The sequence below is a fragment of the Mus musculus genome, chromosome 3 (genome assembly GCF_000001635.26).
Source record: "Mus musculus strain C57BL/6J chromosome 3, GRCm38.p6 C57BL/6J".
NCBI classification, from domain to species: Eukaryota; Metazoa; Chordata; class Mammalia; order Rodentia; family Muridae; genus Mus; species Mus musculus.
Window position 1 is genome coordinate 76073389 of NC_000069.6, and position 24816 is coordinate 76098204.

Genomic DNA, 24816 nt, shown 5'->3' on the forward strand with positions numbered 1-24816 from the left:
ATTTAATAGTAGGTGTTTTTTAAAAAAAATGATACACATTTTATGAAAAAGCTTTATGTAATTAAAAATCGTGGGCTTAGTTTTATATACTACTTTCTGTTCAATTAACACTAGGTGTAGGAAGTTTGTGTGGAAGGTATGGGGCTGTACCTGGAGTGGTTTTTTTGTTTGTTTTTGGTGGGTTGTTTTTTGTTTTTGTTTTTGTTTTTTTTTGTTTTTGTTTTTTTTGGTTTTTGTTTCCTTCACAAGTCAGAGATCACTGTGGATGTGACCTGTCTGGGCCTCTTCCTTTGTCAAAGTCCTTTTTGTAGCATCCTGGGACAAGGAAGATCATACACACTGAGAGAACTGCTAAAAGCTGTGACACTGCTTCCAGCCTGTTCCATCTTTCATAGAACAAGTGATGTATCGGACATAATAAAAACTGTACAAGCTTCTTGGTTTGGCGATGAGAGTTGAAGCTGAGAACTTTCAAACAAAGCATTATTAATATGAGCTTCTAAAATCCTGCCATCTCCAATTCTATGAAGCTTATCATAAACTAAACAGTCACATGGCAAAAAAAAAAAAAAAAAAATCCTGTTTCGGAGAGGTGGCAAGCATTACAAGCTTTCAAATACCCTTCCTGCGCTCAGATATTTTTAATTCTTTTCCAGTCAAGTTTCTGCAGCAGGGCCTCACTCCAAGAGCCCCATATAGGAGCAGAAGTCTGAATCAGGTACCCACCCACAACCAAATGAGAGAGAAAGTTTGGTCTGGAAGATTAAAGGGTCTGATGCATGAGACAGGACTGGATGACTTCTTGGTGCGCAGTTCTTTACCTCACAGTCCCATACTAGGAAGCCTGGTCTCCCTAGCGGGCTGTGAGGTCGCAGAGTCCCGGGATCCGCGGTCCCAGCGAAGGAGGAGGCGCAGACACCGCCGCAGCCTTTATAGTTTCTGCTGGGCTCCGCGAATGGAGCATAAAGTCCGACCAATGCCCAAATGCTGATTTTAATCTTGAGTCTGGTCCTCTGGATTGCGGTAGCTGAACCCATCAGAAGCCCAGCCAAGGGGCCGCCCCTCACCTCCTGGAGAGTTAATATGCAAAACAGTTACGTCAGATGTGGGGGCGGGGCACACCGGGGTTGACGGGCAGCCTGGCTTTTGCGGAGGGAGGAGGCGCGAGAATCATCCTGGTTCAGTGACTGAGACAAACTGGACGTGAGCGGAGCTGGTGCTGTCCACAGAGTGTCGGTGCTGAACCCCGGGTGTAAGGGATCGCCTGCTTGGGCACCTGGAGGCAACGCCCACTGGAACCCTATGTGCCCAGTGGGACCCGCTTCACCACAGGACCCAATTTAACTTGACAAAGGAGTGCGACTCGGACGTGGGAGAGACTCCTATGTTTGCAATCTGGGCGCCCACTCAGGCGTGACTTTGGAGATTCTGTAGTTCTAACTCAAAGTATTTGGATTTTTTTTCCAACCTAAGAGGATCTTTTCATCGTTATTATTTTTCTTTTTTCTTTTTTACACTGTGACTCATATTTTCACATCATTTAGAAATCTTTTTGGAGGACTTTTTTGTTTTTTACTTCAAATAAGGTAAGAATAGAATATTGTTATAAATGATTGCAAGTGGGTGAGAAATGCAGGCAGCCGTGAAAAAATTTAAAAATAAGTTATTTTTATTTCTATAATTTGAGACAGGACTTTGGAAATAATTATAAAAATTAATAATTTGATACAATAGAGATGCTCTTCTAATAATACTGAAGACCACGATTATTAAAGTGTTAAGGAAGTTGAGAGCTGTCTGTTTTTGTGAACTTAATGTCATGATACATCTTGCTTTATCAGTGTAAATATTTTAGATGAATACTTGTAGTGTGGCTTGGGTTTGTAACTGTTCAATATCAAGCCCACAAATATGTGTATGGATGTGATAAAAATTTCCAAGTTCTTTAAAATGCATTTAATTTAAAAGCATATTTGAATGACCTACTGTTTGCATAATAAATAATATTTTGTGTGTCTGAAACATGAATTGCAAAGTGCTGAGCTTGTTAACATGGTTTGGAGGGGAGACGGAAGGGATAGGGCTATTTCTGCCAGGCTGGCTTCATTTACATATGTTGTTGTGCAGCGGGTGCAAATAAAACTAGTGAAACTCAGTCTGTGAGGATTTCACACCCAAGGTCCTGTGAATTTCCAAGTTGGGGACTGCTTGTTCTGCTATTTCCTAGTAGATGTCATCTCTCCCCAGCCCGTCAGGTCAGAGGTGAATGCAAATGAGATACTCTGATTTAATAATATAGTATCAGCTTACATTATAGTGTTGACTGCTTAGGTGATTGAGTGAGGCAGGTAAGCTTGGGTTGAGAAGATGTCTTGCTATTTCATCAACCTTTAACCTCTTGCATGCTTAACAGAGAACGTTTTTGACTTAAAAGGTTTCACGTGAAGCTATGTTCCTTTTGTCATTTGGCAGTGTGATCTGAGTGTGTTTTGAAAGGAGAACTTGGTATGGATAAACACCATACAAGACTGCTCATAGTGAGCAAACACTAAATGGTGGAAGTTACTTGGTGTTCCCATAGATAGTGCTATTGTTCACACATGTATTAAACAGATGAGATATGTCTGGGAAATGGTGTGATTCTCCATTCATGGCATTCAGTGACATTAGATGGAGGAGAAAGAGTGCCTAGAAAAAGTCAAAGCTTGTTTCATTACAATTCTTGTGTTAATCGGAATAGGTGAGCTGTAGTGCTGCTTCCTACTTGACTGTCTGAACTCACCAAGCTGTGCACATCATCAAGGTGTAGTAAGTTAAGTTCATGTGTGTTGGATGTTAAAATGTCTTAGGCATTTGCACAATAGTTACATTAGAGTTACTGGGATGAAGTTTAGGTGCATATGGTTTTAAGTCATTCATCTGAGTAGAGGTTTTTTTCATTTTGTTTATATCACAGCTTCTAGGGGAGGGATTGCTACAAGACATGCATATTGCTGCAGATTATCCTGAGCTAAAGTGAATCCTCTTACACTGTTACCTGTTTCTCACTTAACAAATATTCTTTGTAGGATTCATGCTAGTCATTAGTCCATGTGTTTAAATGTTCATACATAAATAAAAATTTGAACAAGTAGACTCATAAAGCAACGTCATTTATCACAACAATAAATAAGACACATGAAGTAAGACATGCCTGGAAGTTTTGATAAATATGACTTTGTTTTATGAAATTGTTTTTCATCACTATTCATCATAAATTTTCTTTTAAAAACTAATCATAGTGAAATAAGTTTTTCACTTTGGAATTTCAAGTGAAATAATGGTTGCTTCCTATTTATTAATCGTGACTCATTCGTGCATACCTTAATCCTACAAGTGGCTTGAAAAGCAGCCACATATGAACTTTACGTTTATTTCAATAATTTTCGGATACCAATGGTTTTTGTTTGCAGGAAGTTTTCTGTACTTGTCCAAATGTAAAGACACAAATATCCAGTGTTCTTATAGATGGAATTTGTTATCAAAATGTGATATTTAAATACAAGTTAAAATATTATTGGCAATTTTAGTATTCTAAACCACTAATAAGTTAATTTAGTGAGACAAAAGTTTGCATTTAAAAGACCTTATTTCAATGGAGAATAAAATACACACTATAAAGCAATAGAATTTCTAGTTTTACAGACAGTGAGAAAACAGGTAAATATGGTAATTCAGTAATTGCTCTTTCGGAAAAAATCATACAGTGAACATTAATTCATTCAAGACAATACAAGAGCTATATTTAAAATCAAACAGTAGATATTAAAATAATAATTTATGTCATTACAGAAACTATAAAAGTGCAACACAGCTCACTTAAAAGTGATGACCTTTGACAGGTGTATAATTATGTCTTCAATATTCTAAAACACATTGAGGTAAAAATAAAATACAAGAAACTTGCTAGGTGAATTTAATTTAGTTTTATAAATATATGATAAACTTCTCTCTATATATTGAGATTTAACATGAGGATTATGATTTCAAGGGATATATATATATATATATATATATATATATATATGGGATATATGCATATATATAATTACTTATATATCAATGGATATATGTAATGATATATATATCATTAGTCTTTCATATTTGGCCAAATTTCTATACTAATACTAGCACATATGATAATATAATGCTCAAAATTCTGTTGTGAACTAATAGGCTAGGAAAAACACTCCATAGTTACTATCATTTTGCCAGCCAGGTGGCCAATTATTCCTTACAAACAATCTTAATCACCCTCTGACTCAGGGCCACCAATGTCCTTTGGGTATAAGGTGACATAGAAGGCCCTTGTGGGAAAATGCCAGTTTTCCAATTTAACCAGTATACATAACCTAGTAATTGATCCCTTTGTGCTTTAAATCATCTTAGTGGTTAGTAATTAATGATGTTATAAGGGTTAGAATACTGTTTTGATAAATCCAGGGTTCCTGTGAGTTTGAACATGAGTGCTTTGAAAGAGAAAGAATTAAGCAAATGCCATTGAGGGTTAGTTTTATGAGAGACTCTCTCTCTCTCTCTCTCTCTCTCTCTCTCTCTCTGTGTGTGTGTGTGTGTGTGTGTGTGTGTGTGTGTGTGTGCTTGTTTGTGTCTTTTTTGCATCTCTTCTGGACTACTATAAACATGCAAAGAAGATAATCTGAAAGATGTGAGTTCAAGACATGCAAGCTTAATACAGAAGTAATTAAAACAATAGGCCTAAATAAAATGTATACTTTTGGTGGTAAATGTGTCTCTTAATTTCTGTCACTTTTTGTTTAGACTGGTTTACTTGAGGACACATTGCTTTTAGGGTTTTTATTTTTTCACTTTTTTTGGGGGAGGGAGATGAAAATATTTTTCAGAAGCTGTTAGAATAAATGGCAATAGAAAATTAATTACTATAGAAATATGTAAAGAGAATGGAGGTAGGCATAAAGAAGTCATACAGAAGGTCCAATAATATATACTTCTAGGAAATAACTTGAAGCTTATTGTATGTTAAAAAATGGCTATGAAAATAAATGTATTTCTTTATAGCTTCTGATAATAAGTCATATACTTCTAAAGGGAAATGCCCTGGCTATTACAAATATGAAACATTTTTAATTCTTGTGTATGATTGTCTCTTATATATTATTTGGAAAGAATCCTAGTTATATCTGAACTTTCTCTTAAACCAAGTAAATAATATTACTTTTAAAGTAGCTTTTGGTTTTAAACTATGTAAATCTACAAGTAAAGTGCTTGCTTAGTGAGTTCATGTCCATGTCAATACAGAAAATATTATTCTACCTTATAATTGACTCATAGCACTGCCAACAATTCTAAAACATAATGCAAAGAGTTAGAAACACTTTGTCACTGAGTTTCATTTTTATGTACTCATCATAATTGACAGTTACAGGAAGCAGTCTAAACAGATATCTCTTCCTTGCTATGTAGTACCAGGTAGCAATTAAGTGATACATGTAGATGAAATTTTAAAATACCCACAAACCACATTCCTAATATGTGATAAAATAAAATTATTTTATCTTTCCTTTCAGAAATAAATCATTTCCAAAATATTAACTATAGTTTTTAAAACCACATAGGCCTTTTTTTATTCTGTAAAACCCTACTATTTCCTTATACACATGAAAAAAACCATGCCTGTGTTCTGTGGTCATGTGCTCTAATTCTCTGAAATCTGTATTCTTATGCCACAAGCCAGGATCAGATAGGGCCTGAGCTGTCTCACTGAGGAATGAGGAGGCCAACTCTCCATGTTTCTAAGGCAAAGCCTCACAGATGCTGATGGTAGTTTCATTGGCTGCTCCACCATCAATGACCTATCGGTATTCGAAACTGTGTTTTTGGAGGCAGGATTCACTTATTTGTTTCTGAAAAGAAGTACACACACACACACACACACACACACACACACACACACACTCACTCAAAATAGAAACCCTTCAAATTTTTAATAGATATATACTTGTTATTTATCTTAGGTCACTTTTAACCCATTTTTCATTTAACATTTCTGCAATCTTGTAATTTTTGGTATGATTATCATTTTACATATAAAATCAAGGAATTCAAATCAAACATTTCCATTATTTTTTTTCTGATAAAAAGTTAAAGAAAATTTTAAAAGTCAGAAAATTACCTATTAAAATACCTATTTATAAGAGAGAGATTTCTTTCCTCCATATTACCTGATAGTGAATCATACACTTCTTATATATGACTATTTACATCATAAAATATGTTTACACCTTGTGTGTGATTGCTTGCATGCACTGATATGGTATATTTTGGAAACATGAGTAGGTTTACCCTGAGCTAGAACCTGCCCAACAAACCAAGCTCCTCAGACCACTATGAATGTTTAGCTGTCTGCTCTGGTCGCTTGTTCAGCTAGTACAAACATTCCTGTTTTATACCCCTTGCTACAGTGAATGCCCCTCACTATTTTACTGAAATATATCTTTAAACGTTAAATTTCATTGAAATTGCTGTTGAGCAGGCACACTTTTGAGTACATGGTTCCAGAGTTCTTGCAGAACTGTTCTTCTATATATAATGTTATTAAGTATGATGCATTGTCTTATCTCATACTTTAAATGGCTTTAAAGTATTATCAATGGCAAATGTTTTCCCTTTTGTCTCTAATGGAAGAAGAAATTGCAGAATGGGACAATTAGTTTTTTAATAATCCATTATTGTTTTTCCTAGGTAGGTAACAAAATTCAAGCACAAAAGCAACAGGAAGTTCAGCTCACTTAAGCAATCTGTGTTTTGAAAGTTATTACTCATTTTCAAACCTTCAGGTCAGAAAGTTGCCAACATTTTTAATAGTTTGCAAGGTTGAAGAAAATAATCAGAATTAACTCCCCAGTCTTGAAGCAGGGTTGCAGAAAGGGAGGTCTTAGGTAGGTGCCACACTGCTCAGGATCACACTCTGTTGTCTGCAGTTCTGAGTGAGGGAAAGGAGCACACTGCCCACTAGCTGGAGCTCTTCATTTTCAGAGGGTCAGAGGCTCAGGTGAAGAAGACAACCCTGGTGATGTCTCCATAGCTCATCTCCCAGGTGAGCCACAGACTTGCATCACATCCCAAGAGCATCCTCATTATGCAAGTTTATGCTCGTCTTAACAAATGGATCCCAAAGCAGATTTTTATAGGAAACTTTGTAAGGTTGTTTTTATTGAGATGCAGAGAAAGTTCAAAGTAGATATGTGAGACTTATTTGTTTGTTTGTTTAATTCATGGTGCTTCTCTCTTTCAATTGAACCTGCTACAAAATAGCAATAATTTTGGGAGTTTTGTCCCATTGCATTTACCAGTCATTTCTTCAACCTTATCTGTGTAGTCATATCAAAAAGCCCTTTCAATCCAGAGTAAAACTATTGTTCTTTCATAGATACTCTGAAAATCTATAGCTCTTACCAAGATGGCTATGTCACTAATTTGTTTTCCATGAAATTTAAAGACCTGAGTTCATATCCCCAGAACCAAGTTGAGTGTGGCAGTGCATACATACAACACCAACAGTGAGGAGATATATCCATGGGGACTTCTTGGTTAGCCAGTCTACCTAAATCAATGAGCTCAGGCTCATTGAAAAACCTGGGATCAAAAAATAATGTGGAGAGAAATTGAGGAAGATGACATATATTAGCCTGTGGCTTTCACACACATGCATATGCATGCACCCACATATACTTACATAGACACATACACAGATAAATAAATACACACATACATCAAGCACACAAAGTTATCACATGTTTATATCACTTGATGCTTGGTTGAGTTTATACTATTTATATTTGCTACATTTTATTCACAAATTTGTTAAGTGTTTTATATTTGGAAGACTATAAAAATTGTGTTGATGAATTTGGATTGTGAATTTTTTTAAAGATTTTATAATCTATAATTTTCTTATTCTTTTTTTTCCGTTGCTAACAAAAAATAACACAAATCCTGTTTCATTTATTCTTGGCCATGTAAATCAGGGATACATATTTAGTTAACAGATAATATAAGCATAAAGCAGAAAGCAAAATAACACCTATGTTTGTTAGTTAGGAAAAGTAAAATAAATGTATTTTATATTTATTCTGGAAAACTTCACATTTCAAGAGATGGCATTTTAAAAATATATCAGATGTATGGTGATGTTTTCTTTATTATTAAGTTATAGGTGGGTAAATAATTTGTTTTTGCAAAGGGTTATGTCAAAATGACATTGCACTTATATATTTTGTAATTTACTTGCCATGCAAGAAATATGAACTTGATGCAAGCTAACAGAGATTAGCTAGTACATAATTCAATTTTAAATTTTAAATAAATGGTAATTTTCTAAAGACATTTCATATCATCTGAATTTTATTATAACTAAATTCAACAAACATATTATATACCAATTACTTGGCAGGCAATCTCTTAGGTACTTGGATTGATCATGAATGACAGAGAGAGCACTTGTTCTGGTTTCTTTTGAAAGACAGGCTACATGCAAATCAATCAATGCAAAGTATAATTATTCCATGAATATAATTGCTATGATAAAGCTTAAACAGGGAAAGGAATGCTCAAGGAAGAGGGTGAAGCCCAAGGGAGGGTTCATCTCAAGTACAACTTAGTATCATTTCCAGATATCCATTAAGTAACTCCTGTCCAAAGTTGACAATACTTTTATTGATTGATTGATTGGAGGTGAATCCCAGGTCCCATATGTAATAATCACATGCCTCTTACTGATTTACACCTTTAGCATTTATATTCTTTAAAATATATTTTTCTAAAACATGATAATTCTTTTAACTATTTTGCCACTGAAGGAAATGAATTAATACATGTCAGGGACTTGAGGTTTTAATTATCAGGAAAATAAAACTTACTTTTTAAGTTAATAGTAATTTAAATTTAAGACGGAAGGATGTTGAATACTGGGTATCTCCTTATAAAAAAAGGACATTATAATTACAAATCTTAATTGATGTGGTACCATAAACTCTTTTAAAATGAACATCATTTTGTAAAATAGTACGCACTGTTAAGTATTAGGATATTCCCCAAATTCAAAGGCTATGGCAAATTATTCTTTTCATTGTACGACCTGAACTATCTGTTCTCCAATGACAGGGTCCTGATGGGAAGTGCCCGGGGATGAAGAAGATATATAAGCTCAGGTCAGGAGGTGTTAGATGCTACCTTTCTTGTTCTAGAGAAGTTTACTAAAAACACAGCAGATTATATATATTGTAGTGGAATAAAAAATGGCCAGTGTTGGAGATGGAAAATATTATCTGTCACTTGGGTACATATACATATATACACAAACACACATACGCACACACACATAGTAAATCACACCTCTAGTTGTGTCAAAGAGTCCATTGATATAGAGTGTTAACTAATGTGGTAGTGATAGTGTCCCATCTGGTAGGGGGGGTCAAATGAAGTTAGAAGGAAAAGAAGCATGCTAGCCCTGTGTGGGCCCTGTTTTTCTCATCTTATGGTGACTATGCACCCATTTTCTTCACTGTGGACTGAATCCTCAGAAACGGGTAGCCAACATTACAATTTCCTTCTGCGTGTCATACATTTATCATAGTGACTGAAAATTTCCATACGCCGAAACCCTGCATAAACCCTGACTAAATCTGATCCAGTGGGTCTTAAGCTTTGGGGTTTATTTGTGGGAGAAATTTACAAGAGTTTGAAGGTGCAGGGTAGAGAAACCACAGAGTGTTAATTAAGCCCCTGTGCTTAGTGGGGAACCTGAGTGGGAGCTCAGCTGACTAAAACTCCAAACGAAATAAATACAGTAAAGCTGTGATCATGGGGCTTCTGGTAGGAAGAACTTATTGAGAGTGGAGTAGAGGCGATATATATTATATTCTGAAGAATAATTTGTCTGCATTTTATTCATGTCCATAGACTTGTGTCAGGCTGAATTCAAGTTAAAAGACGAGTTAATATGGCAGAGACAGTGTCATGATATTCAGGCTTTGGCTTAGGTTTTACGGCTAATTTTAGATAGCCCTGAGGTGAGCGTCAGGATCAAAAGCCAAAGAAGAAAGACTTGATGCACTCGTCGTTTGATTGGAAAAGCCTGTGTAAAGGTAGGGCACAGAAAGGCACTGCTTCTAAAGAAAATATAAGAAACCAAGTGCTTTGCACTGGAACAATATGTAAGAAACCTTGAGCATATCTCAGAAATTGGCTAGACATCATCCTTTGCATGATCAAGGATGTGGAAGAGTAAGTCCTCTGGAACTTACTTTAGGGTGTTTCCTGGGTTCCCTGCACATGAACCTGCCTGAGAGATAATTTCCCCAGGATTCACAAGCAGTTCTCCAGCTCCCAGGTACTCAGAGAGGAGAGCCACTGTATGGAGGTAGAGCCAGCAAGGAAACAGAGCAGGTAAGCTTCAAATAGCAAAGCCACAGGGGCACAACTGCCCAGATGTTTCAAAACTTATATCATGATACATCTGTCCCTCATGTTGGTCACGGAGATAAAAAATCTATTTTTCCATTCTGGTTGTAAGTCTTGGTTTGGTCTGGTTATTCTTGGTCATCCTTTTAAGTTTTTCTTTAGTACAAGGGTTACTCACTCTGTACTACTGTAACATAAATATGTAGTTTGGGTTTTTTAATTTAATTTTATTTCTAATTTATTTTTACACTCCATATTTTATTCCCTGTCTCCCTCCATCCACCCTCGGACTGTTTCACATGCCACACCTCCTCCCAACCCCACCCCATCTCCACATGTATGTCCCCAACCCCCAACCCCCAACCCACCTGACCTCTAAACTCCTTGGGGCCTCAAGTCTCTTGATGGTTAGGTGCATCACCTCTGATTGAACACAGACCTGGAAGTCCTATACTGAATGTGTGTTGGGGGCCACATATCAGCTGGTGTATGCTGCCTGTTTGGTGGTCCAGTTTTTGAGAGATATTGGGAGTCCAGATTAATTGAGACTGCTGGTCCTCCTACAGGGTCACGCTCCTCCTCAGCCTTTTTTTCAGCCTTCCCTAATTCAACAACAGGGGTCAGCTGCTTCTGTCCATTGGTTGGGTGCAAATAACTGTATGGGACTCTTTCAGCTGCTTGTTGGGTCCCTCAGAGGGCAGTCATGATAGGTCCCTTTTTGTGCGTGTTCCACAGCCTCTGTGTCAGGCCTTGTGACCTCCCCTTAAGCTGGATCCCTCTTTGGACATGTCCCTGGACACTCTTTTCCTCAGGCTCCTCTCCACTTCCATCTGTGCAGTTCTTTCAGACAGGAATAATTATGGGTCAGAGTTGTGACTATGGGAAGGCAATCCCATCCCTCTCTTGATGCCCTGTCTTTCTGTTGGAAGTGGGCTCTTCAAGTTCCCTCTCCCCACTGTCAGGCATTTCACCTAAGGTTCCTCCCTTTGAGTCCTGGGAGTCTCTCACCTCCCAGGTCACACGTACATTTGGGGGGATCCCCCAAACCTCCTATTTCCTGAGATTTCCTGTTTCCATTCTTTCTGCTGGCCCTCAGGCCTTCATTCCTTTTCCCTCACCCAATATCAGATCAGGTCCCCCCCCCACCCCCCACCCCGCCCAATCCCATCCACTTTCCCTCCCAGGTCCCTCCCTCCCTTCCCACTTGTGATAGCTTTCTAGCTTTCTTTTCTCTACCAAGTGGGACTGAGGCACTTGGCACTCCCTTGGGCACTTCAGCTTGTTGAGCTTTTTGAGTTCTGTAGATTTTATCTTGGGTATTTGTTTTTTTTTTTTTTTAACTAATATCTACTTATTAGTGAGTACATACCATGCATGCTCTTTTGAGACTAAGTTACCTCACTCAGGGTGATATTTTCCAGTTCTATCCATTTGCCTGCAAAACTCAGGATATCCTCATTCTTAATAGCTGAGTAGTAAGTATTCCATTGTGTAAATGAACCACATTTACTGAATCCATTCTTCAGTCATGGGGCATCTAGGCTGTTTCTACCTTCTGACTATCACAAATAAGGCTGCTATGTACATCGTGGAGCACTTGCTACTATAGCATGGTGGGGCATCTTTTGTCTATATTCCCAAGAGTGGTATAGCTGGGTCTTCAGGTTAATCTATTTCCAATTTTCTGAGGAACCTCCAGATTGATTTCCAGGGTGGTTATACCAGTTTGCAATACCACCAGTATGGGGGATTTTCCACACCCTCTTCAACATGTGTTTGTTACCTGAGATTTTCATCTTAGTCACTGTGATTGGTGTAAGGTGGAATCTTAGGGGCATTTTGCTTTGCATTTCTCTGATCACTAAGGACTTTGAACTTTTATTTAGGTGCTTCTCAGCCATTTGAGATTCCCCAGTTGTCAATTCTAGGTTTAGTTCAATACTCATTTTTTGATTGGGTTGTTTGGTTTTTTCGTGATTAACTTCTTGAGTTCTTTAACTCTATTCTATTGATCACCATGTCTGTCTCTGTACCAATACCATGTAGTTTTGGATTTTTATTTTGGAACAATATTGAAATTCTGGGGATCTATGGAGATTGCTGCTTTCAATTTACAATACAAAATGACTATTATTCTTTGTTGGGAGTGGTGGGGGGCAAGAACCAATATCTAGAATTTAAATTTTATTAAAACTTAAATGAAATGCTACCCCTAGGCTTGTCTTTTCTGTGATGGTGTTGATTTGAAGGGGTTGGAAATGTTCCAACATGGACCTTATCTAGAGCATGTAGGTTACTGGAGCTATCCGTGGAGTAGTATCTTTTCCTTACTCAGTTGTATGTATTCTTGGACCTTCTCTCTGTCCAAGGAAGTTAGAAGTCTCAACTGTCAGTGCCACACAGCCATAATGTTCTGACTCAGTGAGAACCAGAAACGGAACAAACTGCTGTGGACTGTATCTGAGACACTGAGGCCAAATACGTACTTTTTCTCATGCCTGGCTTTCCTCAGATGCTCTGTTGCCGTCGTCACAGTGAAATTTTGTGGCTTTTAAGTGAGCATCTGAAAATAAATTTGTCTTCTTCCTGAACTACATGGTGACTTATTCAGAATTTTACATTTTAATAGAAAAGCTACATATGCTAAAACCTGTGCTCCTTCAATTTCAGTGTTATTTCAAGTGATCTACTATTCCAGACAGTCTGGCATTATGAGGGAGACAGAGATGCCTAGAATGCACAAGGTTTGTGCACACACTTGAGAAAGAGGGTTTATGTTAAAGTCAAGGAATTACTATGCAATTCTGTTCCTGGAGAGTAGCATAGCAGGAAACCATGTAAAACACAAAGGGATTAACGTTTAATTATTTTAAAACAGTCTATAACTTTACAAAACAAATGTCAAAATTAAATGCACATTTTTTTTTCTGTTTCTTGGCAAGATACCAAAAGTTAGTGCCTCCGAAAAAGATAAGGCTTGAAAGGACTGCCACAAATTGTGTCAAAGTTTCTTTTTTTTTATTTTTTTTATTTTTTTTATTTTTTATTTTTCCATTTTTTATTAGGTATTTAACTCATTTATATTTCCAATGCTATACCAAAAGTCCCCCATATCCACCCACCCCCACTCCCCTGCCCACCTACTCCCCCTTTTTGGCCCTGGTATTCCCCTGTACTGGGGCATATAAAGTTTGCAAGTCCAATGGGCCTCTCTTTCCAGTGATGGCCGACTAGGCCATCTTTTGATATATATGCAGCTAGAGTCAAGAGCTCCGGGGTACTGGTTAGCTCATAATGTTGTTCCACCTATAGGGTTGCAGATCCCTTTAGCTCCTTGGCTACTTTCTCTAGCTCCTCCATTGGGAGCCCTATGATCCATCCATTAGCTGACTGTGAGCATCCACTTCTGTGTTTGCTGGGCCCCGGCATAGTCTCACAAGAGACAGCTACATCTGCGTCCTTTCAATAAAATCTTGCTAGTGTATGCAATGGTGTCAGCGTTTGGATGCTGATTATGGGGTGGATCCCTGGCTATGGCAGTCTCTACATGGTCCATCCTTTCATCTCAGCTCCAAACTCCGTCTCTGTAACTCCTTCCATGGGTGTTTTGTTCCCAAATCTAAGGAGGGGCATAGTGTCCACACTTCAGTCTTCATTCTCCTTGAGTTTCATGTGTTTAGCAAATTATATCTTATATCTTGGGTATCCTAGGTTTGGGGCTAATATCCACTTATCAGTGAATACATATTGTGTGAGTTTCTTTGTGAATGTGTTACCTCACTCAGGATGATGCCCTCCAGGTCCATCCATTTGGCTAGGAATTTCATAAATTCATTCTTTTTAATAGCTGAGTAGTACTCCATTGTGTAGATGTACCACATTTTCTGTATCCATTCCTCTGTTGAGGGGCATCTAGGTTCTTTCCAGCTTCTGGCTATTATAAATAAGGCTGCTATGAACATAGTGGAGCATGTGTCCTTCTTACCAGTTGGGGCTTCTTCTGGATATATGCCCAGGAGAGGTATTGCTGGATCCTCCGGTAGTACTATGTCCAGTTTTCTGAGGAACCGCCAGACTGATTTCCAGAGTGGTTGTACAAGCCTGCACTCCCACCAACAATGGAGGAGTGTTCCTCTTTCTCCACATCCTCGCCAGCATCTGCTGTCACCTGAATTTTTGATCTTAGCCATTCTGACTGGTGTGAGGTGGAATCTCAGGGTTGTTTTGATTTGCATTTCCCTGATGATTAAGGATGTTGAACATTTTTTCAAGTGCTTCTCTGCCATTCGGTATTCCTCAGGTGAGAATTCTTTGTTCAGTTCTGAGCCCCATTTTTTAATGGGGTTATTTGATTTTCTGAAGTCCACCTTCTTGAGTTCTTTATATATGTTGGATATTAGTCCCCTATCTGATTTAGGATAGGTAAAGATCCTTTCCCAATCTGTTGGTGGTCTTTTTGTCTTATTGACGGTGTCTTTTGCCTTGCAGAAACTTTGGAGTTTCATTAGGTCCCATTTGTCGATTCTCGATCTTACAGCACAAGCCATTGCTGTTCTGTTCAGGAATTTTTCCCCTGTGCCCATATCTTCAAGGCTTTTCCCCACTTTCTCCTCTATAAGTTTCAGTGTCTCTGGTTTTATGTGAAGTTCCTTGATCCACTTAGATTTGACCTTAGTACAAGGAGATAAGTATGGATCGATTCGCATTCTTCTACACGATAACAACCAGTTGTGCCAGCACCAATTGTTGAAAATGCTGTCTTTCTTCCACTGGATGGTTTTAGCTCCCTTGTCGAAGATCAAGTGACCATAGGTGTGTGGGTTCATTTCTGGATCTTCAATTCTATTCCATTGGTCTACTTGTCTGTCTCTATACCAGTACCATGCAGTTTTTATCACAATTGCTCTGTAGTAAAGCTTTAGGTCTGGCATGGTGATTCCGCCAGAAGTTCTTTTATCCTTGAGAAGACTTTTTGCTATCCTAGGTTTTTTGTTATTCCAGACAAATTTGCAAATTGCTCCTTCCAATTCGTTGAAGAATTGAGTTGGAATTTTGATGGGGATTGCATTGAATCTGTAGATTGCTTTTGGCAACATAGCCATTTTTACAATGTTGATCCTGCCAATCCATGAGCATGGGAGATCTTTCCATCTTCTGAGATCTTCTTTAATTTCTTTCTTCAGAGATTTGAAGTTTTTATCATACAGATCTTTCACCTCCTTAGTTAGAGTCACGCCAAGATATTTTATATTATTTGTGACTATTGAGAAGGGTGTTGTTTCCCTAATTTCTTTCTCAGCCTGTTTATTCTTTGTATAGAGAAAGGCCATTGACTTGTTTGAGTTTATTTTATATCCAGCTACTTCACCGAAGCTGTTTATCAGGTTTAGGAGTTCTCTGGTAGAATTTTTAGGGTCACTTATATATACTATCATATCATCTGCAAAAAGTGATATTTTGACTTCCTCTTTTCCAATTTGTATCCCCTTGATCTCCTTTCGTTGTCGAATTGCTCTGGCTAATACTTCAAGTACTATGTTGAAAAGGTAGGGAGAAAGTGGGCAGCCTTGTCTAGTCCCTGATTTTAGTGGGATTGCTTCCAGCTTCTCTCCATTTACTTTGATGTTGGCTACTGGTTTGCTGTAGATTGCTTTTATCATGTTTAGGTATGGGCCTTGAATTCCTGATCTTTCCAAAACTTTTATCATGAATGGGTGTTGGATCTTGTCAAATGCTTTTTCTGCATCTAACGAGATGATCATGTGGTTTTTGTCTTTGAGTTTGTTTATATAATGGATTACATTGATGGATTTTCGTATATTAAACGATCCCTGCATCCCTGGAATAAAACCTACTTGGTCAGGATGGATGATTGCTTTAATGTGTTCTTGGATTCGGTTAGCGAGAATTTTATTGAGGATTTTTGCATCGATATTCATAAGAGAAATTGGTCTGAAGTTCTCTATCTTTGTTGGATCTTTCTGTGGTTTAGGTATCAGAGTAATAGTGGCTTCATAAAATGAGTTGGGTAGAGTACCTTCTACTTCTATTTTGTGAAATAGTTTGTGCAGAATTGGAATTAGATCTTCTTTGAAGGTCTGATAGAACTCTGCACTAAACCCATCTGGTCCTGGGCTTTTTTTGGTTGGGAGACTATTAATAACTGCTTCTATTTCTTTAGGTGATATGGGACTGTTTAGATGGTCAACTTGATCCTGATTCAACTTTGGTACCTGGTATCTGTCCAGAAATTTGTCCATTTCGTCCAGGTTTTCCAGTTTTGTTGAGTATAGCCTTTTGTAGAAGGATCTGATGGTGTTTTGGATTTCTTCAGGATCTGTTGTTATGCTTCCCTTTTCATTTCTGATTTTGTTAATTAGGATTTTGTCCCTGTGCCCTTTAGTGAGTCTAGCTAAGTGTTTATCTATCTTGTTGATTTTCTCAAAGAACCAACTCCTCGTTTGGTTAATTCTTTGAATAGTTCTTCTTGTTTCCACTTGGTTGATTTCACCCCTGAGTTTGATTATTTCCTGCTGTCTACTCCTCTTGGGTGAATTTGCTTCCTTTTTTTCTAGGGCTTTTAGATGTGTTGTCAAGCTGCTAGTATGTGCTGTCTCCCGTTTCTTCTTGGAGGCACTCAGCGCTATGAGTTTCCCTCTTAGAAATGCTTTCATTGTGTCCCATAGGTTTGGGTACGTTGTGGCTTCATTTTCATTAAACTCTAAAAAGTCTTTAATTTCTTTCTTTATTCCTTCCTTGACCAAGGTATCATTGAGAAGAGTGTTATTCAGTTTCCACGTGAATGTTGGCTTTCCATTATTTATGTTGTTATTGAAGATCAGTCTTAGGCCATGGTGGTCTGATAGGATACATGGGACAATTTCAATATTTTTGTATCTATTGAGGCCTGTTTTGTGACCAATTATATGGTCAATTTTGGAGAAGGTCCCGTGAGGTGCTGAGAAGAAGATATATCCTTTTGTTTTAGGATAAAATGTTCTGTAGATATCTGTCAGGTCCATTTGTTTCATAACTTCTGTTAGTTTCACTGTGTCCCTGTTTAGTTTCTGTTTCCACGATCTGTCCTTTGAAGAAAGTGGTGTGTTGAAGTCTCCCACTATTATTGTGTGAGGTGCAATGTATGCTTTGAGCTTTACTAAAGTGTCTCTAATGAATGTGGCTGCCCTTGCATTTGGTGCGTAGATATTCAGAATTGAGAGTTCCTCTTGGAGGATTTTACCTTTGATGAGTATGAAGTGTCCCTCCTTGTCTTTTTTGATAACTTTGGGTTGGAAGTCGATTTTATCCGATATTAAAATGGCTACTCCAGCTTGTTTCTTCAGTCCATTTGCTTGGAAAATTGTTTTCCAGCCTTTCACTCTGAGGTAGTGTCTGTCTTTTTCCCTGAGATGGGTTTCCTGTAAGCAGCAGAATGTTGGGTCCTGTTTGTGTAGCCAGTCTGTTAGTCTATGTCTTTTTATTGGGGAATTGAGTCCATTGATATTAAGAGATATTAAGGAAAAGTAATTGTTGCTCCCTTTTATTTTTGTTGTTAGAGTTGGCATTCTGTTCTTGTGGCTGTCTTCTTTTTGGTTTGTTGAATGATTACTTTCTTGGTTGTTCTAGGGCGTGATTTCCGTCCTTGTATTGCTTCTTTTCTGTTATTATCCTTTGAAGGGCTGGATTCGTGGAAAGATATTGTGTGAACTTGGTTTTGTCGTGGAATACTTTGGTTTCTCCATCTATGGTAATTGAGAGTTTGGCCGGGTATAGTAGCCTGGGCTGGCATTTGTGTTCTCTTAGTGTCTGTATAACATCTGTCCAGGCTCTTCTGGCTTTCATAGTCTCTGGTGAAAAGTCTGGTGTAATTCTGATAGGCCTTCCTTTATATGTTACTTGACCTTTCTCCCTTACTGCTTTTAATATTCTATCTTTATTTAGTGCATTTGTTGTTCTGATTATTATGTGTCGGGAGGAATTTCTTTTCTGGTCCAGTCTATTTGGAGTTCTGTATGCTTCTTGTATGATCATGGGCATCTCTTTTTTTATGTTTGGGAAGTTTTCTTCTATTATTTTGTTGAAGATATTAGCTGGCCCTTTAAGTTGAAAATCTTCATTCTCATCAATTCCTATTATCCGTAGGTTTGGTCTTCTCATTGTGTCCTGGATTACCTGGATGTTTTGAGTTAGGATCCTTTTGCATTTTGTATTTTCTTTGACTGTTGTGTCGATGTTCTCTATGGAATCTTCTGCACCTGAGATTCTCTCTTCCATTTCTTGTATTCTGTTGCTGATGCTCGCATCTATGGTTCCAGATCTCCTTCCTAGGGTTTCTATCTCCAGCGTTGCCTCGCTTTGGGTTTTCTTTATTGTGTTTACTTCCCCTTTTAGTTCTAGTATGGTTTTGTTCATTTCCATCACCTGTTTGGCTGTGTTTTCCTGCTTTTCTTTAAGAGCCTGTAACTCTTTAGCAGTGCTCTCCTGTAAATCTTTAAGTGACTTATGAAAGTCCTTCTTGATGTCCTCTATCATCATCATGAGAAATGTTTTTAAATCTGGGTCTAGATTTTCGGTTGTGTTGGGGTGCCCAGGACTAGGTGGGGTGGGAGTGCTGCGTTCTGATGATGGTGAGTGGTCTTGATTTCTGTTAGTAGGATTCTTACGTTTGCCTTTCGCCATCTGGTAATCTCTGAAGCTAGCTGTTTTAGTTGTCACTGTTAAGAGCTTGTTCTTCAGGTGACTCTGTTAGCCTCTATGAGCAGACCTGGAGGGTAGCACTCTCCTTATTTTCAGTGGGCAGAGTATTCTCTGCAGGCAAGCTCTCTTCTTGCAAGGCAGGTACCCAGATATCTGGTGTTCGAACCAGACTCCTGGCAGAAGTTGTGTTCCACTCACTAGAGGTCTTAGGATCCCGTGTGGAATCCTGTGTGGGCCCTTGCGGGTGTCAGGCGACTCAGCTGGCAAGGTAGCCGGGGCTCGAGTGGAGTGGAAGGGGTTTGTGCCCCAGATCAAGCCCGGGTAGCCTGCTTCCCTATGTACCGCAGTCTCAAGTTCCACGCGATTGGATTGGGGTAGGCGCTGTGTTCCACTCACCAGAGGTCTTAGGGTCCCGTGGGGAGTCCCGTGTGGGCCCTTGCGGGTGTTGGGCAAGACTCTGCTGTCAAGGTAGCCCGGGGCTCGAGTCGAGCGGAAGGGACTTGTGCCCCAGATCAGGCCCGGGTAGCCTGCTTCCCTATGTACCGCAGTCTCGAGTTCCGCGCGATTGGATTGGGGCAGGCACTGTGATCCACTCACCAGAGGTCTTAGGGTCCCGTGGGGAGTCCTGTGTGGACCCTTGCGGGTGTTGGGCAAGACTCTGCTGGCAAGGTAGCCCGGGGCTCGAGTCACGAGTCGAGTGGAAGGGCTGTGTCAAAGTTTCATCTGGATTATTTTTTTGTGTGTGTGAGAGTTCTCAATGCTATAATTCCTTGAGCTTAAAACCTTTAATGAAAAAAAAAGAGAAAGAAAACAAAATTCCAGAAACTTTTTTTTTCCTTTTAAATATATGTATGTCTTTACATTTCACAGGAAAACGGTTGGAAATAAACACTTTCTGAAACCATTAATTTTCTTTTGACAAGTGCCCTGTTTCTTTGTTTCCTGAGGCTGGAAGAAGGTGAAAGGCTCATTGTCTGCACATGAATAGCACAACCTAGCTGATGAAATCTGGAGACAACTGTGTGCCAGCTGTGAGAACTACTCTCAGGGCTAGCACTCTCCTGGCCATCTTGCTAATTATATATGTTTTGCTGAATGCCTCTAAATCAGAAGGAGAGCTGAGAAGGATATTAAGGGTATTTTGTTGGGAGCTTTATGGTACTGTGTTTACAACCACTGTGTTGTTCTTCAAAAATACTTTCAGGTATAGGCAAAAAGATGCTTTCAAGTGTAAAATAACCCTGATAAGTTTAGGAAAACCACCACCACTTAAGCAACTTCTGGTGCTTTAGCATTTTTATTTTGAAATAGTTATGTCCTGTTTGATATCACCTATACAAGGGCTTCACATATGCAAAGTATGACAAACTCACTATGGGAGACCACCTATTGTTGTCTTAAAAATGTCTAAATTTAGGGGAGTGAGGCAGGAGTAAGAGCACCCTCATAGAAGTAGGGGGGGGTGGGGGTGGGATCGGGGATTTTCCCAGGGGAAATTGGGAAGGGGTATAACATTTAAAATGTAAATAAATAAAATAACCATTAATAAACAAGAGAAACTGAAGAAACATCAACACATGAAATTAAATTCTGTGATGGCCAGAATAATATTACAGGCTTGGTTCTCAAAATTTGTTGCTTAGCTCAAATAGTTTGGAGTTAATATTAATTACTGTTTTGCCACACTACTTTTGTAACAAGAAAAAAATGACATAATGCTAACCCTATAAATCCTCTGAAATTGTTAAATATGTCTGATGGATTCAATGCCCATCAAATTCAAAGGTAGCAAATATCTCAGGTTATGCTTTATTGAGGCTTTGCTTCATATTTTTTCAAAAGTCTCTCTCAAAATACAAAACATTTTCAATTTAAAATTTATTTCTACTGCAAACTGTTAATTATATTCTCAGAGTTCAGTTGAATAGGTATGATACAAAATTAGCTACTATATAGCATGATTTCTGAGAAAGAAATGGATCATATACATGTGTAAAAACTTCTCTTTTTGTTTGTTAGAGGAAGCATTTAAGTATCTGCTACAGGCTGGCCTCAATCTCAGTGAGGTCACACTTCCTGTGCCTCATACTCCTTCCTCAGCCCCCTCATTATTGAGGTTACAAGAAAGTGTTTGATGCTATCTCCTCTCATTTCAAATAATTTATTCACATAATTTTATTGTGAAATTATTATTAACTCCCTATGTGGCATTTTATTAGATATTATTTAAGTATGTTATTTTTTAAACCAATTGAAACTTTTTTTTATATGACATCAACATGCGTTTTACTGAGTTACTGGGTAAATATCACATGGCTGAGAAAAGTTAAGTGTTGTACTATTCCTGTGACAAATTCATACAAGCAGGCTTGACCACAATTTCTTGCTGTAATTTTATTGATACAGAAAATGGATTTCTGGATTTTCCCTGATATCTACTTATTGGTGAATATGATCTTATGGTATTTTTCTTAGAAGATGAAACACTTTGTATGTTTCTCAGTTAGTTGAGAAGAAACAGCTGGATTGTGTAAAATCTATGAATGTGAACTATGAAATCATTAGAGGATTTAGCAGCTAATCACTCTGCTTGTGAGAGCTAATCACTCTATGAGAGACATAGGCTATTTCACCAAGGGGTCATAACTGCTTCAGAAAGAAGCATACATGGATACTGAGGGCTTTAAGGGAACCTGTGCTTTTTTGTGTGTGTTTTTATACTTAGAACTCTTAAATTTCACATGTAAGTTGGATTTTCTTCTTTGATCATTCAGTATTGGCTAACCATTGGTGCTCTTCACAGGCAAGAACTATTTTTTCAGAATTCAAAATTCTGGAGTTGCCTGCAAGTGTTTAATGTTGATTTGTCTGGGCTTTTCCCTGTCCACATTAGCATGTCTGCTGGGATCATCCTCATTTCGTTCATATTTAGGCAACCATATCCTCAACCTCATCAAGGATACCTCTCCCTGTAATAGATAGTGAGCATTAAAGAAAACCACAAATGGTGAGTTATGGAACCCATTCACAGCTCATACATTTATAATACAACCATGGCATCTAAGGCTTAAGGATCCTTGAAGACAAGGGGCAGAAAGACTATAAAAACCAGACACAATGGAAGTTTGCTGTGAGATCGTGTACCCTAGAAAAGTCAAAGAAGCTACACCTATCTATACCTCTTTTAAAGAAAATATTTGTTTAGACTTATCTATTTATTTTATGTGTTCATGTATGTTCCTGGTGCCTATGGAAGTCAGTAGAGAATGTTACAGACCTGGCATTGAAGATCCTTGTGAGGTGCCATGAGGGTTTTGGGAACAGAACCTGGGTCCTCTGGTATAGTAGGACACACTCTTAACTGCTGAATTGACTCCAGTCAATTTTCCACATTTTTTTTGTTGTTGTTTATACAAACCTTTATTCTTTTCTTTTTTTTATAATTTTATTTTTATTAGGTATTTATTTCATTTACATTTCCAATGCTATCCCAAAAGTCCCCCACACCCTCCCCCACACACCCACTCCCACCTCTTGGTCCTTGCATTCCCCTGTACTGAGGCATATAAAGTTTGCACGACCAATGGGCCTCTCTTTCCACTGATGGCCAGGTAGGCCATCTTCTGATACATATGCAGCTAGAGACACGACTCCAGGGGGTACTTCATATTGTTGGTAGTTCATATTGTTGTTCCACCTATAGAGTTGCAGATCCCCCCAGCTCCTTGGGTACTTTCTCTAGCTCCTCCATTGGGGGCCCTGTGATCCATCCAACAGCTGACTGTGAGCATCCACTTCTGTGTTTGCTAGGCCCCGCCATAGTTTCACAAGAGACAGCTATATTTGGGTCCTTTCAGCAAAATCTTGCTAGTGTATGCAATGGTGTCAGAGTTTGTAAGCTGATTATAGGATGGATCCCTGTAAATGGCTGTCTCTAGATGGTCCATCCTTTCATCTCAGCTCCAAACTTTGTCTCTGTAACTTCTTCCATGGGTGTTTTGTTCCCAATTCTAAGAAGGGGCAAAGTGTTCACACATTGGTCTTCATTCTTCTTGAATTTCATGTGTTTCACAAATTGTATCTTATATCTTGGGTATCCTAAGTTTCTGGGGTAATATCCACTTATCAGTGAGTACATATTGTGTGAGTTCTTTTGTGATTGGGTTATCTCACTCAGGATGACGCTCTCCAGGCCCATCCATTTGCTTAGAAATTTCATAAATTTATTCTTTTTATTAGCTGAGTAGTACTCCATTGTGTAAATGTACCACATTTTCTGTGTCCATTCCTCTGTTGAGGGGCACCTGGGTTCTTTTCAGCTTCTGGCTATTATAAATAAGGCTGCTATGAACATAGTGGAGAATGTGTCCTTCTTACCAGTTGTAACATCTTCTGGATATATGCCCAGGAGAGGTATTGCAGGATCCTCTCGTAATACTATGTCCAATTTTCTGAGGAACCACCAGACTGATTTCCAGAGTGGTTGTACAAGCTTGCAATCCCACCAACAATGGAGGAGTGTTCCTCTTTCTCCACATCCTCGCCAGCATCTGCTGTCACCTGAATTTTTGATCTTAGACATTCTGACTGGTGTGAGGTGGAATCTCAGGGTTGTTTTTATTTGAATTTCCCTAATGATTAAGGATGCTGAACATTTTATTCAAGTGCTTCTCAGCCATTCGATATTCCTCAGGTGAGAATTCTTTGTTTAGCTCTGAGCCAAAGATGGAAAGATCTCCCATGCTCATGTATTGGCAGGATCAATATAGTAAAAATGGCTATCTGGCCAAAAGCAATCCTCAGATTCAATGCAATCCCCATCAAAATTCCAACTCAATTCTTCAATGAATTATAAAGGGCAATCTGCAAATTCATCTGTAATAACAAAAAACCTAGGATAGCAAAACCTCTGCTCAAGGATAAAAAAATCCTCTGGTGGAATCACCATGCCTGACCTAAAGCTGTAGTACAGAGCAATTGTGATAAAAACTGCATGGTACTGGTATAGTGACAGACAAGTAGACCAATAGAATAGAATTGAAGACCCAGAAAGGAACCACATACCTATGGTCACTTGATCTTTGACAAGGGAGCTAAAACCTTCCAGTGGAAAAAAGACAGCATTTTCAACAAATGTTGCTGGCACAACTGGTGGCTATCATGTAGAAGAATGCCAATTGATCCATTCCTATTTCCTTGTACTAAGGTCAAATCTAAGTGGATTAAGGAACTCCACATAAAACCAGAGACACTGAAACTTATAGAGGAGAAAGTAAGGAAAAGCCTTGAAGATATGGACACGGGGAAAAATTCCTGAATAGAACAGCAATGGCTTGTGCTGTAAGAGCAAGAATAGACAAATGGGACCTCATAAAATTGCAAAGCATCTATAAGGCAAAAGACACCGTCAATAAGACAAAAAGGCCACAAACAGATTGGGAAAGGATCTTTACCTATCCTAAATCAGATAGGGGACTAATATCCAATATATATATATAACTCAAGAAGGTGGACTCCATAAAACCAAATAAGCCCATTAAAGTTTTTTTCCACATTTTTAAAATAAAATTATCTATCTGCCAAATGCTGCCCCCTCCACACTCCACTTCAGATTTCCTCCTCCCATTTCCTCTGAGAGGT

At 38.4% G+C, this 24816-nt stretch overlaps 1 protein-coding gene across 5 annotated transcripts in view; it reads left to right on the forward strand.

The window, feature by feature from the left end:
- Positions 1 to 886: 886 nt before the first annotated feature.
- Positions 887 to 24816, forward strand: part of Fstl5 (follistatin-like 5) — a 635736-nt gene continuing 611806 nt past the window's right edge. For 3 of the 5 annotated variants that reach the window (XM_006501262.1, XM_017319517.1, XM_006501263.1), the window contains exon 1: positions 887 to 1586. The gene's annotated coding sequence lies outside the window, so the exon portion shown is untranslated. Of the gene's footprint in view, positions 1587 to 2194; positions 2349 to 24816 lie in introns of those variants that run through there. The other 2 variants (NM_178673.4, NM_001253719.1) reach the window with 2 other exon arrangements.